This window comes from Miscanthus floridulus, chromosome 4, assembly GCF_019320115.1.
Source record: "Miscanthus floridulus cultivar M001 chromosome 4, ASM1932011v1, whole genome shotgun sequence".
Lineage (NCBI taxonomy): Eukaryota > Viridiplantae > Streptophyta > Magnoliopsida > Poales > Poaceae > Miscanthus > Miscanthus floridulus.
The window spans coordinates 31219200-31240767 of NC_089583.1; positions in this window are offsets into that span (position 1 = coordinate 31219200).

The following is a 21568-nucleotide window of genomic DNA, read 5'->3' on the forward strand; positions in this document are numbered from 1 at the left end:
TAGCATTGACTCGACTGCGGATACCCGGGTAACAAGGATATAGTATAACAAAGGTAAACAAGGTATAATGCAGCAATGGTTGCAAACAACTCCTAAACGTAATGCATCAATTAAAGTAAAGCATTGAATTAATAATTGCAAACCGGGAGAAAATGCTCCGGGGCTTGCCTCTCTCGAAGGAGCCTGGGCGGTGATCGGGGCACTCCGGAAGTTCCTCAACGTCCTCCTCGTCGGCTTCGGGCACTTCCTGTGGCTGCACCTCGAACTGCTCCTCGGGCTCCTCTGGTATGACGACTGGGTTCTCGGTTTGCGATCCTGTATGATGCAATGTGCGTAAGTGCTTATGCAATCGGTGCATCGGATGAGATGAATACAATGGATATGTTTGAATGCAAGGTGGTCAACATCATCCAAGAAAATATACTACAAGCACATGCCATCTACAACATTCTCTTCTACTACTAATATGTTAAGTCAACACATTTTATTAAATGCTTCAAAGATACACCAAAGCTTTACTAATTTCTTAATCCCACAAAAAGCAACACTTAATTAAACCCTAATTAATAATAGGTTTAAATAGCAACCTCTATTTTTCTTGCTTAGAAAAATCTTAGAAAATTACTACAGCATAGTACTACCCTAAGTAGTCTACTATCAGATTTTCATGGTATTTGAATGACTGGATTAGCCTACACAAAAATAACAAGCTATGGCATGATTATGAACATAAAAATACTTTGAACTATGAAAAGTGTCAAACAACAGAGTTAGTATTTTTCCTAGGTTCTTCATAGCATACAATGACTGTACAAAAATTATCACATGCATGTTTTATACAAAGTTTGTTCTCTAGCTAAAATAACAAAAATCAGCCATTAAAGGTACTTGAACTACACCTCAAAATTTTCCCACAGCACATGCATGAGATATATTTTTCCTAGGAAGTACATTACATAAGAAGATTAACAAACTTGAAAATCATATTTTTCTGAAGCCTATTGATTTTTCTACAAAATTTTCAAGTTATCAGCAATATACATGATTAAATAAAGTTCTACAGAAAAGTATCTAAAAAATGACATGCAATAATTTTCCCAAGTAGATCTGATGATAAGGAACCTAGACAAATTTATTTCAATAGATTTGGAGCAACTTTGAGTATCCAAACATTTTTCAAACCGTTTCTATTTTCAAATAATAAAGAATAATTGAAAACAAATCATCCTATTGCTACTGGGCCAGCCCGCTGGAATCAGCTGGCCCACGGCCACATTTGGCCTGCGCGGCCCGAGCGAAGGGAAGGGGGAGGCGGCCCGGCAGGGCGTCGGCCCATGGCCTCTCGGCCTGGCTCGGCCGAGGCGAATGCCACGCCAGCGCTGCGACGTCGCGGCGGCGCGGCTCGGCCACGAGGCCGGCGGCCATTTCCGGCCGTGACAGGGTGAGCTAGCGGGAGCATGCGATGCGCGAGAAGCGGGCGAAGGTGGGAAGGTAGCTAGGCAGGGTGGAGAAGAGAAGGAAGGGCGCCTTCCACGACGGCCGAGCACGGCGGCGCCATGGCCGACGGTGGCGAGGCTCGAGACGGCGCTACCTGGGCTCCGCAGGCGGCACAGGCATGAGCACGACGTGCCGGAGAGCGAGACGGAGCTGCGGGCACACGATCGTTGGCCGAGGTGGAGGAGACGCGACGGATTTCGCCGGCGGGTGTGATGGCGCGGCGAGGGGGAGAGTGAGGGCGCTCGGTGCTTGTGGAGAGGAGAGGCAGTGCGGGAGTGAGCAAGCGAGCGCACCAGCTCCAGCAGAAGTAGGCGGGCGCGTGGCCGCGGGCGCAGGCCGGCTGCGACGCGCGGCGGCGTCGACGGCGCATGGCCGCCATGCGGCGGGCGAGCTCTGCCGCGGTTGGGACGCGACGCGGCGCGTCAGCGGGCAGGCGAGCGCGGAGGCAGGCCAGGCACGGCGCTGGGCTGGGCTGGGCCAAGGCGAGGCGCGCGGCACAGCGGGAGGCTGGCTGGGCTGGCTTCGGCCGTGGGCCAGAAACGAGGCGGCGGCCAGCGACTGAGAAAAGCCCTTTTCCATTTATATTTTCAAATTTTTTTTAAATGCCAGCTTTCAAATATCATTTTGAGCAAGAAAATGACATCTTTTGAAAATGTACCCAAAATGAAAATTGATTAGAATGTAATTCTCTACAACTTTGCTTTTATGTCCAAAGCCAAATTCTTTCTAGATTTTGAATTATAAAAACAAAGTCAATGTTTAATTCAAAACCCTAATTTTTGGGAAATTACTTTTGAAGCAAAATTTTGAATTAATTTGAATACAAACCTTGCTCCAAAAATTGAACTAAATAATCCTAGATGATTTACAATAGTAGCCAAATATGTTTTTACTAACCTAGCAAGCAAAATCAGGGCAAAACCATTCTAACAAATGTATGCAACATTCAGGTTTCACAACATGTTTCATATGTTTCGAAGCAGTGTTTCAGTTGTTATTTACATGGTTAGGCATGTATGATTAGAATGCTTGACAATGCATGAGATGCATGATTTGCAGTGCCTAAATGCAGGCATAACACCGGGGTGTTACATCACCTACCAGCGGTGGCCTCAACCAGACCCCACGCCATCGTCGACGACACCGCTGACTCTGGCGGCAGTGGCGCCATCCTCCTATGCCAACCTGGTGCCCACGGTGCCACTGGCACCAGCACCCCGGTGCCAAATGCACAACTGGCGCCACCGCCTCCCTTACACCTAGTAACGTGATCTCAGACCGGTAGCCTGCATCCAGTGGAGCGCCTCAACCTCTCTGCCACGACTGCCTCGCCAGTTCCATTGAACTATCGCAGTGCCCTCGCCGATCCTAACTGGTGCACTACGATGGCCGAGGAGTACAATGCTCTCATCGACTGCCTGGTGCCAATGGGGTCACTAGCAAATGGTTGTTCAGGCACAAGTACCACTCTGATGGCTCCCTCGCCCGGCACAAGGCGCATTGGGTGGTCTACAGCTTCTCACAGTAGGCTGGCGTCGACTACGACGAGACGTTCAGCCCACTTGTTAAACCGACGACGATCGACACCATCCTTAGCATCACTGCCTTGCGTGTCTAGCCCATCCATCAGCTGGATGTGAAGAGCGCCTTCCTCCATGGCCACCTTGAGGAGACTGTCTACTACTAGCAGCCGTCCTGCTTCGTCGACCCCACCAAACCTGACTATGTTTGTTTGCTGTAGAAGTCCTTGTACGGGCTCAAGCAGGCGCCTAGGGCGTGGAACCAGCGCTTCGCCACGTACATCTGCAGCATGGGCTTCACTGCGTCCAAGTCCGACGCATCTCTGTTTGTCTACAAGGATTGAGATCGTGTCGCATACCTGCTCCTCCACGTCGATGACATCATTGTCACGGCGTCGTCCCATGAGTTGCTACATCTCATCATGGCATGGCTCCACTCCGACTTCGCCATGACGGATCTTGGTGACCTTCAGCACTTCCTCGACATCTCTGTGATGCCCGATAGCTCGGGGCTGCTCTTGTAGCAGCGTTAGTACGCCGTCGACCTTCTCCGACGGGCTGCCATGCCTGAATGCCATCCCACTGCCATGCCCGTGGATGCGCGGAACAAGTTGTCTGCCAACACAGGCTCCCTGGTGGCTGACCTCTCCGAGTACCGGAGTCTCGCAGGCGCCCTCCAGTACCTCACTTTGACGCATCCTGATTTGGCATATGATGTTCAACAGGTGTGCTTGTTCATGCATGATCCCCGTGAGCCTCACCTTGCGCGCTGATCAAGCGCATTCTCCGGCACATCAAGGGCTCCCTCTCTGCCAGTCTTCACCTGGCACTGGACCCATCGGCCAGCACACCACCTACTCCGACGCTGACTGGGCAGGCTACCCCGACACATGGCTCTCCACCTCCGGCTTCTGCGTCTTCCTCGGTGACAATCTGTTGTCCTGGTCCTCCAAGCGCCAGACTACGGTGTCCCGCTCCAGTGTACCGCGTGGCCCATGTGGTGGCCGAGTGCGACTACTGCGGCAACTCCTCTAGGAGCTGCATGTCTCGGTTCCCTTGGCAACGATCGTCTGCTGTGACAATGTCAGCACTCTATATATGACTGCCAACCCCGTCCATCATCGTCGTACCAAGCATATCGAGATCGACATCCACTTCATCCGCGAGAAGGTTGCTCTGGGACAAGTTCGCTTTCTCCATGTCCCCTCGGCACACCAGTTCGCCGACATCATGACCAAGGGTCTCCCCGTACAGCTGTTTTCGGATTTTCGGACCAATCTGTGCGTTCGTGATCCTCCCTCTACGACTGTGAGCGAGTATTAGGCTTATTGTACAGCTAGCGTATTGTTTATTTATAGCTAGCGTATTGTACGCATTGTACTTGTACATGGCCCTATATATATATGAAGCACCCCCCCCCCCCCCCACAATGGGTGTGTGGTGATTCTCCCCAAACCTTTCTATCTTTCTACACTTTACCATTCTACTCTGTCATCAATTGGCTCTATAAATTACGTGGCCTGGTTGCGTCCTTTCTCCAACTTCCACACCCTCCCTTTCATTCCAATGCCAGCAACTATTGTTTCAGTTCTGTAGCACTGCAATATGGGTTTAGGAGGCCTTACGAATTCCACCATGTCTTTGGTGTAGACTCGTCCTATGGTTCATATCCATCGCTCGATGTCACATGGGAAAACAGGATGCTAATTTTCAAACTTGGGTGTCTTGTGTTGTTTTTCTTTTTCTTCGACCCCATTGCCTCCACCATTGCCACCACAAGAAGCAGCAAGCCTGGTTCCGTGTACTTGAATGCTCTGGAGTTGTAGCTGATCTTAAGTGGTACGCTGTTTTAGGGATTTAAGTGACAATACAAGCACTGGTATTCTAAATTCTCAGTTCTACAATGGATTTATCATTTCTTCCCAGATTCACTGTCCTTTCGGAACATCAGTTGATCTTTAACGTTTGGGGTTTATGACAAGTAAGCTCGGCAACATGTTAGGCATGTTATTTAAGCTCAGAAATTTGTTTGTTGGGTGGAGTTTCTAGATTGCACAAATATGATGACGCCACCAACTTGGGATCTAACATGAGATATATGTTTTTTTCTGAAAGTTACTTGTATCAGAGAATTTTTGTTAATGTGATTGGCATTTATCTTTTTCTTACTTTACCAAATCTCGCAAGGCTTCTGTCTCATCCAAGAAACTCAAAATCACTGTGTATTCAATTTGGATAACATTCTGAAAAATATGAACCGTAACGTAGTATTCTGAGATCATAGATCTGTTTTGAATCTTTATTTACCATAGATCTATCACAGTGTGGTGGATATTGTTAATCTTTTAAGACTGCTAAATGCCTAAATGTGTATTGGACTACATGTACCACACTGAAACTTAAGTGCCCTATTGATTTCCTCCCAAATGTGATACATTGATCTCCTAAATAGAAGTCCTATAACTCCGCAAAACGAACTCTGTTCCTCTTCAGCTGTTCATATGGTAGATAGGAAGGCATGCATATCCATGAATTTATCTGAACTTACCACTTGAACTGAATATGATCCACTTTTATGTCGAATATTCAATTGTGCATGTCGATTACCTCATGCAAGTCAATAATGCCTATAGATGGTATCATCCTTATATTTTTCCTTTATTCCAATTGATGGTAATATCCACTCTAGTACTACACATCTGTTATTATGATTACTTGAATACATCAAGCATGCAGGTTATCTCCTAATCATAAAGAGAGAAATGGAAAAACCTTTGATTTGGCTATATTTATAGAGCATCATCCTGATATCTAACAGCTCGTTTGTTCCATCACAGATTAACTATGCTGCCACTTCAATCATCAGAGTTCTTAAACACCCCAAAAGACTGCCTCTGCGCGCATATATGTCTAGCCTAGCATTCCACAAGAAGCAGCAAGCCTGCTTTCGTGAACTTGAATGCTCTGGGGTTGTAGCTAATCTTAAGTTAATACACTGTTGTACTCATTCTGCACTGGAATGTACAGCAACAGATTGTCTCTGTTTAACAAAGAAACATGATCATCTGTAAGCACTGTATCAGAAAATTATAAGACACTTATCCTTAGAAAAATGCTACTAATTTGTTATATATATCTTGTTTCTACTTTATTGCGGCAAATGATGATGCAGTTATTTACGTTGCATATTTTGATTGAAGTAAAAATTCAGCATTAGGGATGGTAAAAATGAAACGAAGTCCCTCGGCTCCTGGCAAATTGGCTTCTTATCATAGGTCTGACCAGAAGAATAAGGGGTGCTACAGCAGAGCAGATCGATAGGGACAAAAGTATTTCTGCAAGAAGACAATAATGGCCAGTTCATTTCAGATACACACTGGTTATTAAAAGTGATGATCATTAAGATGTGGAAGTTTTTTTTTTGTTATCTTGTGAGTCTGAAGCCTTTACCGTTCTGGTCTGTCATCAATTGGCTCTATAAATTACATGGTCTGGTTGCCTCCTTTCTCCAACTGCCACACCCTCCCTTTCATTCCAATGCCAGCAGCCTAGCAATGTATTTTTGTTCTGTAGCACTGCAATCTGAGTTCAGGAGGCGTTTGGAGTTCCACCATGTCATTGGTGTACAATCATGCTGTGGTTCACATCCTGTTGCACGCGAGGACCGAAGAACGACCTAAGATATTGTTTGGTTCGCAAAAATGTAGCGTTACCTGTTTACGGAGGGGAATAGAAACCGATACTTGTGTTTGGTTAGGGTCAGGCCGTAATCAATTACGGCATAATTAGATACTGGTCTCACTCTGTGCACTGTTGATTCCTCCCCTCCCAGTGTGTTATCGCATTACTGGCTGCCGCCGCTCAAGCGCTGTTGCTCACCTGACTCCACAATAGCATTACCTTGCCCAACCAAACAGTTCAAGTGATCATGGATCCCACTGCTACTCCCTCTGTGATTCATTTCCAAACCCATTTAAATTACCACTGAGTGAACCAAACACTACCTAAGTAGTTATAGTTACGAGATCTGAACACGCCATAGCTGTAGTAGTTGATGTCAAATCAATGCATTTTAGAACTCATTGCACATTGTTGGAATTAGAAAGGACAATATTGAAATTTCACAATCGTACTACAAAAAGATCCAGTGGCTGCCTCCTTAATATCCACACACACTGCCAAGTCCAATATTGACAACACATATGTCTGCAAACCAATGACTTCATCCTTAGTCACACCTATTGAGAACTGGTGGTGTCCACCTCCTCCAAGCAACAATAGTTGAAACTGGAGACAGTGGGCATTAGACTGAAAAGACACCATGTTGAGCAATGTATAAGTGTTAGCTCCCATTGGAAAACAAATATTAGATAAAATGCAAGCAGCGGTCAATAAAATTTTCTCACCATGTGCAGCACAATTGTTAGGGTTCTTTCCATTTAGTTAATATGAATCTGTATTTGTGACTTCAGAACTTACATGCTTAATTAACATCGTAAATGACCTGTGCCAATTAACAATGTTTTCAAGAGTTGTTGAAAAACAACTCTTATTATTTAGCTGTGTTTTCCACAGCAGATTGATAGGGACAAAAGTAAGACACTTGAAAGGATCAAGATGCTCAAGAGGGGGGGGGGGGGGGTGAATTGGGCTAATTTTAAAATTCTTTGCAATAATTAAACCCTACACTTAGCCCACTTCACCCCTTGTGCCTAGAAAGTGTTTCTAATGTTCTACTGCACAAAAGTTTAGCAACCTAAGTGAAAGCATCTAGGCCCCTTGTTGGGTTTTGGTGATTAATGACAATACAAGATTACTATGACTAATGTGTGTTTTGCAGAGGCAATTAAGTTAGGTCATGGTAATGGAGATCGATTGGGCGATCATTGATGTCATGCCCCTACGATGGAAATCGTTTCGGTTTTCAAAGGATGGACGACAAGGTTAAGGATGACTAGTTCTAAGTGTCAATTGCAGTTGGAGAGACACTTAGAGTAGTTTAGGACTTTGTTTTTCCTTTGGCCATACTATTAAGGGGGGTATGGATGGGTAGCTTGACCTAGGTGAGTCTAGTGAGTTAGGTGTGGTGCATACTTGCTAAGTCTAGCCCTAGGTAGCTCCAACAAAGCCCTTAGATCCTATGGAGCAAACTTCATTCACATATGATCGAGAGTTGGAAGTGAATGGAGGGTCAAATACTGACCGGACGCTGGCTCCGGTGTGACCGGACGCTGGCCGCAGGGTCCGGTTAGTTCATTTGACCAAGGAGATTGCGTCTGGCGCGACCAGACGCTGAGTGGTCGAGTGACCGAACGCCGAGGACCAGCGTCCGGTCAACTCCAGTAAGGTTCTAGAGAAGGAAGTCTGCGACCGGACGCGTCCGGTCAGTACTGACCGAACCCTAGGGGTTCAGCGTCCGGTTGAGTACAGTAAGGTTCCAGAGAGGGATATTTGCGACCGGACGCGTCCGATCAGTGGTGATCGGACCCTGCCAGCGTCCGGTCAACAATTAAACAATGGTTTGCGGGTTGAACTGACCGGAGCGTCCGGTCAACATGACAGGACGTCCGGTCACCCCGTAGAGGCACATAACGGTTCGTTTTTCAGACTGTCTTATAAATAGAAGCTCCACTCGTGTGTGGAGTGACTTTTGCTCATTCCAACAGCTGAGAAACACGTTTGTGAGTGCCAAGAAGAGCAAGGTCCTAGTGAGGTGATTGAGATTTTAGAATCCAAGAGAGTAGCCTCATTAGTGAAGCTAGAGTAGCAAAGTGTGCATCCACCGTTCTCATTAGGCTTGTCGTGGTCAAGTGAGAGTTTATGCTTGTTACTCTTGGTGATCGCCATCACCTAGACGTCTTGGTGGTGATTGGAGAGCTTGGTGATCATCCGTAGCTTGTGGATGACCCAACTCAAGTTGTGAGCGGTTGTGGGTGATTCACCGCGACGGAGTGTCAAAGAATCAACCCGTAGAGAGCACTTGATCCTTGCGCGGATCAAGGGGGAGCTACACCCTTGCGCGGGTGCTCCAACGAGGACTAGTGGGTAGTGGCGACTCTCCGATACCTCAGCAAAACATCGCCGCGTTTTCTCTCCTCTATTTACTTTGAGCATTTACTTTGAGCAATTCAATTCTTATCATTTACATTCCTAGAATTGCCATGCTAGAGTAGGATTGGAACTAGGTTGCTAAACTTTTGTGTGTTAGATTAATAGAAACACTTCTCTAGGCACAAGGGGTTAATTGGGCTAACCATAGGACTTGTTTATTGAAAGGAATTTAGAATTAGCCCAATTCACCCCCCTCTTGGGCATCTTGATCCTTTCAATTGGTATCGGAGCCTCGTGCTCACGTTTTTAAGCTTAACCGCTTAGAGCAAGATGTCTCACGAGGATGGACCTCCTCCTATCTTCGAGGGGGATGATTTTCCATATTGGAAAATTCGTATGGAGGCGTACATAGAAGCTCTAGACGTTGGAATACTTAGAGCCGCCTCACATGGGTTCCCAAGACCTAGGAATCCCGCACAACTTCAAGGCGATGAAGTGAACTATGAAAAATGGAATGCAAAGGCTCGCAACACCATCTTTAGAGGCCTTTGCAAAGATGTGTTCAACCATGTAAGGAACCACAAAGATGCCCATGCACTATGGTCGGACGTTTGTGCGCTCCATGAGGGAACAAAGAGTGAGCGTGAGGAACGCTATCATCTTGTCATAAAAATGCTCAACTCTTTTGAAATGCTTCCTAAAGAATGTGCTAATGAAATATATTCACGTTTGAATGTTCTTATAGAGGAAGTCAATGGGCTTGGACTTACTCAAATGTCACCATCCGACGTTGTGAGAAAGATCTTGAGTGTCCTTCCCATTGACAAATATGGGCATATTGTGACTGTGCTACATCAAGGTGATCTTTCCACCGCTACACCAACACAAATCTTGGGGAAGATCAATGCTCATGAGATGTACATGCACATCACACCTCAAGATGGCTCATCCTCTACAAAGAAGAAAGAAAAAGACTTAGCATTCAAAGCTAGCCAAGAGAAGGGCAAAGCAAGGCTTGGGTATGAGAGCTCAAGTGATGATGAAGTTGATGATGAAAGCCTTGCTCTCATGGTGAAGAAAACCGCCAAGATGCTAAAGAAGCTAAACAAGAGTGGCATCAAGTTCGATGGCAAGAAGAAGAAGTTCTTCACAAGCTCTAGGAGAAAGCCAATCTCCGAAATGGATTGCTTCAATTGTCGTGAACTTGGTCATCTAGCACACCAATGCACCAAGCCCAAGAAAGACAAGTTCAAGGGCAAGAAAGATGACTCAAGCAATAAAGAAGAAGATGAAAAGAAGAAGAACAAGCCATACAAGAAGAGAGATGGCAAGAAGAGAGACTTCCACAAGAAGAAGAAGAGTGGAAAGGCCTACATTATCAGTGATTGGCTCACGAACATTGATTCATCTAGTGGATCATCTGATGATGATAGTGACAATGAGAACGTGGCCGCCATAGCTATTGATCTCTCATCTTCACCGCCACCACCGCATCATCCTCTACACACCTATGCCTTATGGCCAAGGGTGAACGCAAGGTAACTAATAATGATGATAGCAGTGATGATGAGCAAGCTAGTGATGATGATAGCAATAGCGATGATGATGATGATTCACCTTCATATGATGATCTTGTTAAAATACTAAGACAATACACTAAGATCATTAGAAAGAGTAGAGCTAAAAATGAAAAACTAGATGCTAAGAATGATTCACTTTTAGCAAAATGTGATACAATAGAAAAGGCTAATGTTGAGCTTAGAGAAGCAAATGATGCTATGTCATCCAAACTCAAGGAGCTCAAATCTTCTAAGAAAGAGCTTAAAGATAAACATGATAAACTTGAGTGCGTGCACAATGAGCTCATCACTAGCCACAACAAGCTAAAAGATGAATATACTACTCTTAAGATTAATCATGATAATCTTGTTATTGCTCAAGAATTTCTATCCAATGAGCCACATGATGCTACTAACCATGTTGTTAAGATTGATATAGCTACATCATGTGACGACTTGATCATTGAGAGCATTGAGCAAGGTTCTAGTAGCAAGGGCAAGCAAGTGGTTGAGACCAATGATTATGATGAGTTTGTCAAGCTAAAGAATGACAATGCAAAGCTCAAGAAAGATCATGAAGAAATCAAAAGCCACAACACCATTGTGCTTAAAACCCTTGATGATGATGGTGACTTGATCCTTGAGAATGAGAAGCTCAAAGAGGAAAACAAGAAGCTCAAGGAAGAGAAGAACAATGATGCTCTTAAGGAAGAGAACATGAAGCTCAAGTTGGAGAAAGAGCATCTCAAGGTTGGTTTGAGCAAGTTCACAATAGGCAAATATCTTCAAAGTGAGCTACTTATGAACACCGTCATGAAGATGGATAGAAGTGGCATTGGATATGTGGCAAATGTAGAGAAGAAGAAGGCTCAAGTCCAACAACAACAATCAAAGCCAAAGCCAAAGCCAAAGCCAAAGAGATGTTTTGAGTGTGGACAAAAAGGCCACTTTGCTCATGACTACCAAACTCCACCACCACAACCCTTGCCCAAGCATGCTAGACCCTTTGCCTTCAATGCTCACTACATGCTTAGAAAGGATTCTAGTGGAAACATGAAAGTCATGTTCTTAGGACCTCCTAACAAGAATAGGCCTAAGAAGATTTGGGTTGCTAAGTCACTTGTTGAGAACGTGAAGGGCCCTCAACAAGTTTGGGTTCCTAAAGCTTGAATCTCTTGTGTGTAGGTGAACTACAAGACCGGTGGAAGTCATTGGGTCATTGATAGTGGTTGCACACAACATATGACCGATGATCCTCGTATGTTCACCTCACCTCGTATGTCAAATCACTTGTGTTTTGCTCATTTGTCTTTGCTTCCGCGTTTTACTCCGATGCAAATGAGCTTTATTACTTGTACTCATGCTTATTTCATATCTTTTGAGTACATTATGTTGGCTTGGTTCATATAAGCTTGCCTAACTACTTTGTTCTTATTGACAAATGCTTATATGAACCAAGCATGTCAAAAACCTTACTCTTTCACATACTCGAGGTGGGATTGTCATCAATCACCAAAAAGGGGGAGATTGAAAGCATCTAGCCCCCTTGTTGGGTTTCGGTGATTAATGACAATACAAGATTACTATGACTAACGTGTGTTTTGCAGAGGCAATTAAGTTAGGTCATGGTAATGGAGATTGATTGGGCGATCATTGATGTCATGCCCCTACGATGGAAATCGTTTCGGTTTTCAAAGGATGGACGACAAGGTTAAGGATGACTAGTTCTAAGTGTCAATTGCAGTTGGAGAGACACTTAGAGTAGTTTAGGACTTTGTTTTTCCTTTGGCCGTACTATTAAGGGGGGTATGGACGGGTAGCTTTACCTAGGTGAGTCTAGTGAGTTAGGTGTGGTGCACACTTGCTAAGCCTAGCACTAGGTAGCTCCAACAAAGCCCTTAGATCCTATGGAGCAAACTTCATTCACATATGATCGAGAGTTGGAAGTGAATGGAGGGTCAAATACTGACCAGACGCCGGCTCCGGTGCGACCGGACACTGGCCATAGGGTCCGGTCAGTTCATTTGACCAAGGAGATTGCGTCTGGCGCGATCGGACGCTGAGTGGTCGAGTGACTGGATGCTAAGGACCAGCATCCGGTCAACTCCAGTAAGGTTCTAGAGAAGGAAGTCTATGACCGGACGCGTCCGGTCAGTACTGACCGGACCCTGGGGGTTCAGCGTCCGGTCGAGTACAGTAAGGTTCCAGTGAGGGATATTTGCGACCAGACGCATCCGGTCAGTCGTGATCGGACCCTGCCAGCGTCCAGTCAACACTTAAACAATGGTTTGAGGGTTGAACTGACCGGAGCGTCCGGTCAACATGACCGGAGCGTCTGGTCACCCCGTAGAGGCACAAAACGGTTTGTTTTTTAGGCTGTCTTATAATTAGAAGCTCCACTCGTCTGTGGAGTGACTTTTGCTCATTCCAACAGCTGAGAAACATGTTTGTGAGTGCCAAGAAGAGCAAGGTCCTAGTGAGGTGATTGAGATTTGAGAATCTAAGAGAGTAGCCTCATTAGTGAAGCAAGAGTAGCAAAGTGTGCATCCACCGTTCTCATTAGGCTTGCCGTGGTCAAGTGAGAGTTCGTGCTTGTTACTCTTGGTGATCGCCATCACCTAGATGGCTTGGTGGTGATTGGAGAGCTTGGTGATCATCTGGAGCTTGTGGATGACCCAACTCAAGTTGTGAGCGGTTGTGGGTGATTCACCGCGACGGAGTGTCAAAAAATCAACCCGTAGAGAGCACTTGATCCTTGCGCGGATCAAGGGGGAGCTACACCCTTGCGCAGGTGCTCCAATGAGGACTAGTGGGGAGTGGCGACTCTCCGATACCTCGGTAAAACATCGCCGCGTTTCCTCTCCTCTATTTACTTTGAGCATTTACTTTGAGCAATTCAATTCTTGTCATTTACATTCCTAGAATTGCCATGCTAGAGTGGGATTGGAACTAGGTTGCTAAACTTTTGTGTGTTAGATTAATAGAAACACTTCTCTAGGCACAAGGGGTTAATTGGGCTAACCATAGGACTTGTTTATTGAAAGAAATTTAGAATTAGCCCAATTCACCCCCCTCTTGGGCATCTTGATCCTTTCACTAAGTTCCAATCCTACTCTAGCATGGCAATTCTATGAATGTAAAAGACAAGAATTGAATTGCTCAAAGTAAAGAGAGAAGGAGGAACACGGCGATGTTTTGCCGAGGTATCGGAGATTCGCCATTCCCCACTAGTCCTTGTTGGACCACCCGCGCAAGGGTGCAGCTCCCCCTTGATCCACGCAAGGATCAAGTGCTCTCTACAGGTTGATTCTTTGACACTCCATCGCGGTGAATCACCCACAACCGCTCACAACTTTAGTTGGGTCATCCACAACCTCCGCCGGATGATCACCAAACTCTCAATCACCACCAAGCCATCTAGGTGATGGCGATCACCAAGAGTAACAAGCATGAACTCTCACTTGACCACGACAAGCCTAATGAGAAGGGTGGATGCACACTTTGCTACTCTTGCTTTCACTAATGAGGCCTCTCTCTTGGATTCTCAAATCTCAATCACCTCACTAGGACCTTGCTTTTCATGGCACTCTCAAGGGGGTTTCTCAACTGTTGGAATGAGCAAAAGTGATCCCTCACATGAATAGAGGAAGTATTTATACACCCTTGTTCAAAATGAACTGTTATGTGCCTCTACGGGGTGACCGGACGCTCCGGTTAGTTCACCCACCACTGAGCTGTCTAAGTTGTGACCGGACACTAACCAGCGTCCGGTCAGCACTGACTGGACACGTCCGATCACAAAAACTGCTCTCTAGAACCTTACTAGAGTTGACCGGACGCTGGCACCCAGCGTCCGATCGCAACCAGACGACTTTACCTTGATCAAATGAATTGATCGGACTCTACGCCAGCGTTCGGTCACACCGGAACCAGTGTCCGATCAACATTTGACCCTCCATTCACTTCCAACTCGCAATCATATGTGAATGAAGTTTGCTCCAATTGATCTAAGGGCTATTTAGGAGCTACCTAGTGCTAGATTTGACAAGTGTGCACCACACCTAACCCACTAGACTCACCTAGGTCAAGCTACCCATCCATACCCCCCTTAATAGTATGGCCAACGGAAAAATAAAGTCCTAAACTACTCTAAGTGTCTCTTCAACACCAAACGACACTTAGAACTAGTCCATCCATAACCTTGTTGTCTATCCTTTGAAAACCGAAATGATTTCCATCGTAGGGGCATGACAGCCATGATTGTCCAATCAATTTCCATTACCATGACCAAACTTAATTGCATCTGCAAAACACACGTTAGTCACAGTAATCTCATATTGGTATTAATCACCAAAACCCAACTAGGGGCCTAGATGCTTTCAATCTCCCCCTTTTTGGTGATTGATGACAATACCACCTCGAGTATGTAAAAGAGATGAGGTTTTCAACATGCTTGGTTCATATAAGCTTTTGACAATAAGAACAAAAGAGTAGGCAAGCTTATATGACCCAAGCCATCATGATGTACTCAATAGATATGAAATAAGCATGAGTACAAGTAATAAAGCTCATTTGCATCGGAGTAAAATGCGAAAGCAAAACAAATGAGCATAACCAAGTGATATGACATTTAAATAATTCAAAGTAGAGAGCACACATGTCACATATCACATAAATATCATGATCACATTAATATCACGATTACGATCACACTTATGTAGTTCAATGCATAAAAGTAAACATGAATGCATAATAATGTATCACACATAAAACACCAAATATAATAGATAAGCTCCCCCTAGATATGTCTCTCCCCCTAAGTCTACGATACTCGATCCCTCTCCCCCTTTGGCGTCAAGCACCAAAACCTATGGGTCGGTCGGCGGGGCTACAGCGGACGAGTCGGGCGCTGAGGTGCGATGAGTGATTTGGAACTATGTGCCATCATCATCTGACCCTGAGCTCTGAGCTGTCTGACCCGCTGTGGCTGGAAGCGACGCTGAAGCAGTCTGGGTCAGATCAGGAACTAGTGTGACCTGTGACTCTGTAGGTACCACTGAAGCAGGCGGCTCTGATGATGCAACTTAGGAAGGGAGCGTTTCTGTAGTCCTAGTGATAGGAGCAACTATGGAAGGACCAGAGACATGTAGATCTAGCGGAGTAGGCTGCCTTGTCAACTCACTGAATGTCGCACCAAGGCTCCTAGAGACCGGGGTGTCTGGCACAAGCAGCGACGAACTCAGACCCGGTGTGAAGCCTGTATGTAGTGGTGTAAACTATGGAACTGGGGCTATCACTGGCGACGAAAACCACTAGGACACCTGCTCTATAGGTGAAGCAAACTGAGTAGCCATCTGTCCCTGACTCTTAAGCCCACTAGGCTATAGAACTGGAGTCTGTGAAGTGGTGGTAGGCTGGCCGATCTGGGGTGTAAGCTATGGCAGTGGAGCCCCAATAGCAGTCACAACATGCTGCATAAACCCAAGTAACTGCTGCTAAATAAGAAGCTGCTGCTGCTGCTGCTGAATAGCCTGCTGTTGATGCTGGAACTCTTCCTGTCTAGCCTGTACTTGTGCTAGAGCAGCTGCTGTCTCCTAGGCCTAGCGAGCCTGATCCTGCCTCTTCCTCTCAAGTATAGCAAGTAGAGCGGGGTCTGTCTGTGGTGCAGGAGGAGCTAAACTGGAACCACTGGCCTCACCATCATGTCGTCGAGGAGGCATCTGAGGGATATCCTGATAATCACCATCTATGCTATCACTGGGGTCGCTCTCAACCATACCCTCCTGCTAAGCATCTAGCTGCTCCTCCTCTGTCGCTACTATGCCCTTGATAATCTCATCCTACTGGACGGCAAACTCTGGCACCTCTAGGTGATAGCTCGGCTGACTGGGTGTCCTCACTACACTATGGCAGTGAATCTGAGTCAAGTTATATGTAGGGAACTCTGTAGTAGCACCACTATACTCTGCCAGCATCTCAAGAGGCCTCACTGTAACTGCCTATGAATCAAGAATGTAATCTAGTGAGCATACGGTAGCTACCTGTGACCTCTGAACCCCTCTGCAAGTGTATCTTCCATCTCAGATATAATAAGATCCCATATATCAAACACAGTCTGATGCATCAGAGAGTTCAGTAGCCATAACTAAATGCGAGTTAAGCCCTCGTGATATCCCATCCTTAGGAGCAGGGTCCTCCTCATGATAGCATCAAGTAGTCTGGCTGTAGGAGTAAGATCCCTGAGTGTCCTACTCGACCCCTCGCCGAAAGGCTCTATGAAGCAATGGCAGACCAGATATGTAGGAGGCACAAGACCGCCGTGAGGGCATCTGGGAGGCTCTGTCTGACCATAGCACACCTCATGTAGCTGGATAGGTTGCTCCTGAAGCCTAAGAATCTCTCTGACCTTGAAGCTCATCAGCCTATAATCACGGCCTCTGAATGCAAAGTGAATAAATCGGTGCTGCGGGTCAATCCAAAGTGTAGCATAAAACTCACGGACCCATGATGGTACATATCTGCCTATCCGCCCAAGTAAGTCTGTCAGCCCTAGTAGATAAGATAGGTGAGGGTGGATCTGCTCTCCTGCTGCTGCAACAATGACCTCAGTGGAACAAACTCTGTGAGATCTGAAAGCTACCCCACTATTAAGATATGCATTATAAAAATCCTCCTATAGTGGTGTGTAGAAACCCTCTGAAGCACGCTCATCCCTCCTAGGCGGGAACTAGTCCTCAAACTAAACGAACCTGAGCTACTGAACCTGCTTGGCCATGGTGGCCCTCAAATCTAGATGAGTCACTGGAGGCGGACCATGTGGTCTAGGAGGCGGACGAGAACCACTCCACTATGTCTCTAGCCTTGGTGTCACCTGGGTACGGGTACGACTAGAGCGGCGAAGCTATGGTGCCTGCTCAGTCTCCTCTGCTGGCTCTCCCTCCTAAGCCTGCTCTGTCTGCTACTGTGGCTCCCCCTGAGGCTGAGTCTCCTCCAAAGGAACACGTCATCCCTCAAGCATGATAGTCCCAGCTGGACTACCATGACGACGCTCAACCTGCTCAATAGCTACCCTCTGTGTTGGTGAAAGCTGATCTGCGATCTGGACTCCACTCCTAGCACCTCCTCTCTCTGCACGCTTTGTGGTGGCTACAACTGCTGCTGCTCTCTCTATGTCAGCATCTGGATACTTACGCTTCTTCGTCGCTAGCTTCTTTGCCTTGCCTTTCACATCAGTAGGCAAGTGAGGCGGGGGCCTCAGATCCTCATCACCGGGACCACCTCCGGCGTTCTTGACACATGCCATCTGGAACAAACTGCTACCTCGATCAAGAAACAACTGCCAACTATCACTTCCAAGGCTTGGCCTCGATCCGTACTTGCGAGCTTGGCCTCAAGTTGACTGACAACTACCAAAGTGACATAAGAAACATTGACTCGCTGCACGTTATAATAGAGTGGATATATGAATAATTTCAATATATATCTAGAGATACGAAACCCTAAGAAGCAAGCAATAGGTACGAAATTAGAGACGATGGCTTGCTACCTGATGAACCGGTGACTTGAAGAGCAAAGGAAAGGAACACGAGGGCACCACCAGGAAAAATGCCTAGGGTTAGGGTTTCGGCAAAGTGCGACGGCCGAGCAGTGCAATGTGGGCATGAGCGCGAGGATGGCAACTGGATCTCCGGCGTGGAGCATGACGGCGGCAGCGCTGGTGAGTGCTGAGGGTAGCGCTAGGGCACAGGAGCATGCAGCGGCTATGAGGTGCGGTGGAACTAGGGTGGCTGTGCGGGAGACAGTGCGGGCATGGCCCGAGCAGAGCACGGCGGCGAGACTATGGGCAGGCGGCGCGAAGCAGGTGGCGCGGGCAGGGAGCGCGGTGGCAAGGGCTGCAATGGCGCGGTGCGACGAGGATGCGCCGATGTCGGCATGGGTGTGGGCGGATTAGGTCACAGTGCAGCTCGATTTGGGTTATATGGTGGTCCCCCGGGATGTAAGAGAAAAGGAAACATGAAAGAGTTTGAATCCCACATGATTTCTACTGATCGGACGCTCTAGTGGCAACGATCGGACCCTGCCACCCAGAGTCTGGTCGACTCTAGAGAGGTCCAAATCCCCTTGAGTCGCGACCAGACGCGTCCGATCACCACTGACTGGACGTAGCCAGAGTCTGGTCCAACCTGTCTTCTTCATCTTCGCTCGACCGAACGTAGGAACACCATCTGACCGGACGCTAGACATCAGAGTCCGGTCACTCCTTCGTAGCAATGGTTCACCTCCTGTGAACTGACCAAACACTGGACATCAGAGTCTGGTGCAGTGTCTGGTCACACTTTTCCAGCAAATCTTCAAAGTCCCTTCGTGCTGCCTGTTCCCATTCAACTCCCAACTTCAATAAGATCCAAATAAACACCAATTGGGACTGATGTGAGTGACCTCTCCCAAACCCTCAAATTTTTCAAAATATTTTGCCTTAGGCTATAATTCTTTTTAAGAAAATAGGCAATAAAAGGGTGATTGAAGAGAAACGACGAAACAACATTCATGCATATGCAATGCAATACTTGAAAGTAATTCTAGTTGCTTGTCAAGTTTGATCCAAGGTTAAGCTTCTTCACACGTGTTTCGGCGGTTATCTTAACCATGTTAGACAAGCCCTAAATGCATTACCAAACATTAAACATGTTGTATATTACAATGCAATGCAAGGGACAACACAAGCTCATTTTCTAGTGAAGTTGCTAAAATCAAGTACATTGAACTCATTCCGCAATCGACAAAAAGTCGCCTCATCTAGCGGTTTAGTGAAGATATCTGCCAATTGATCCTCGATCCTTACACCTTCTAGTGAAATATCATTCACTACTACACAAACTTTACTGGAGGCGGGCGTTTTCGGTTTTTCGCGGTGGGCAAAGCCGTCCGCCGCGGCCTAGAGGCCACGGTAAATCGTGGCTTAACCGCGGCGGGCGGGGTTGCCCGCCGCGGTTAACCGATTTACCGCGGCGGGCACGTTAGGATGCCCGCTGCGGTTAATCATTTTAAAACAAAACAAAAAAACCAGGAGCCCGCCGGTGAGCCCGTTCTCGAGCCCACTGGTGAGCCCACCGGCGATGGATCCGGGCTTCCCACGGCTGCAGATCCATGCCCTTGGGGAGGGAGAAGAGGAGCAGCCGCCCAGGCCCCAGCGTCTTGGGACCGTGGTGGAGGTCCTGGCGTCGTGGCCATGGTGGAGGGAGGCTGCCGCGCCAAACCGTCCTCGCCTACCGGATCCGGCCACCGCGCACCGCCACCGACCGGATCCACCTCGGGACACCGTCACTGCCAGATCCGGTCACCGCGCGCCGCCACCGACTAGATCCGCCTCAAGACGGGCTCGTCGTTGCCGTCCCATGATCCGTGGAGGAGGAAGTCGCCGCCGCCGGATCTGGAGAGAGGAAGAGGGAGGAGTGAGGGAGATGGAGAGAGGAAGAGGGAGATGGAGAGGAAGAGGGAGATGAACTCACCTACCTCAGATCGACGTCCTCCGCGCCGCTGGTCCGCCGGATCCAAAACCCTAGCCCTGCGCCATCGACCCGCATGCCGTCGTCCCGTGCGCCCTGTCTCCCCGCGTGCCAGGATGCTGCTACTGCGACGATCCATCTTCCTTGTGAAACCCAGCAACGCCTCTGTTGTTCTTGCCCTACACTCGCCGCTTGTGTGGTCAGACCAAATACTGTACAGATCGATTGTAACTGTAACATTGAGACCATTTCATTAGCTTTTGTTTTTTAAGTGAAGCAGAACTGTAGAACCATACGTGCTGTTGGGTTGGTGAAGAGGCTACGCTATTGGTCATGCATCTGCTCGATGAAGAACTGGGAAGCCCCAAGCAGCGTGCCGATGAGCGACGTCCCAACGGCCAGAAGCAAGAACGTGTCCAGCACTGTGTGGCTCCATCTACAAACCAAACAAGCCTGTTTCAGTTGCAGAGAGAGAGAGGGAGTCGGGGAGGGGAGGGAGTCGCGGCGCAGAGAGTGAGATGAGAGAGGGAGGCGCGGCTGCTGGGAGTGCGAGTGAAACCCTAGTCTGTGTATATATATATGACGACAGAAATAGTGGGCCTCGCTTTGGGCCTATTGGGCCTCCGATTTTCCGTGGCGGGCCTTAAACGATGCCCGCCGTGGTAAATCTATTTACCGTGGTGGGCGCCTTAAGACGCCCGCCACGGTAAATAGGGTATTTTCCGTGGCGGACGTCTTTAGGCGCCCGCCATGGTAAATCGATTTACTGCGGTGGGCAAAAAAAGTTCGTCACGGTAAATAAAAAATGCCCGCCTCGGTAAATTGCTGTATTTACCATGGCGGGCAAACTCAGTGCCCGCCACAGATGCCAAAAGTGCAACGCTGCGCAAATTCAATCCTATAGTAGTGATTCTTAGCAACATGATCTCTAAGAAAGTGATGGCGGATATCTATGTGCTTGGTGCGAGAGTGTTGAACCGGATTATTAGCAAGTTTTACTGCACTCTCATTGTCACACAAAAGTGGTACCTTTTCTAGAACTACACCATAGTCTAGCAAAGTTTGCTTCATGTAAAGTATTTGTGCACAACAAGCACCCGCGGCAATGTATTCCGCTTCGGCGGTGGACAAAGCCACACTATTTTGCTTCTTGGAGAACCAAGACACAAGTGATCTACCAAGTAAATGGCACCCTCCGAATGTGCTTTTTCTATCAACTTTGCAACCGGCATAATCTGAATCGGAATAGCCAACTAATTCAAATCTAGCTCCTTTGGGATACCAAAGGCCAATGCTTGGTGTGTGCTTAAGGTACCTAAGAATTCTTTTAACGGCACTTAAATGTGCTTTCTTAGGATTAGCTTGAAATCTAGCACACATACACACACTAAACATGATGTCCATTAGTTGGCATTGGTGTCTTGATTGGCTTACA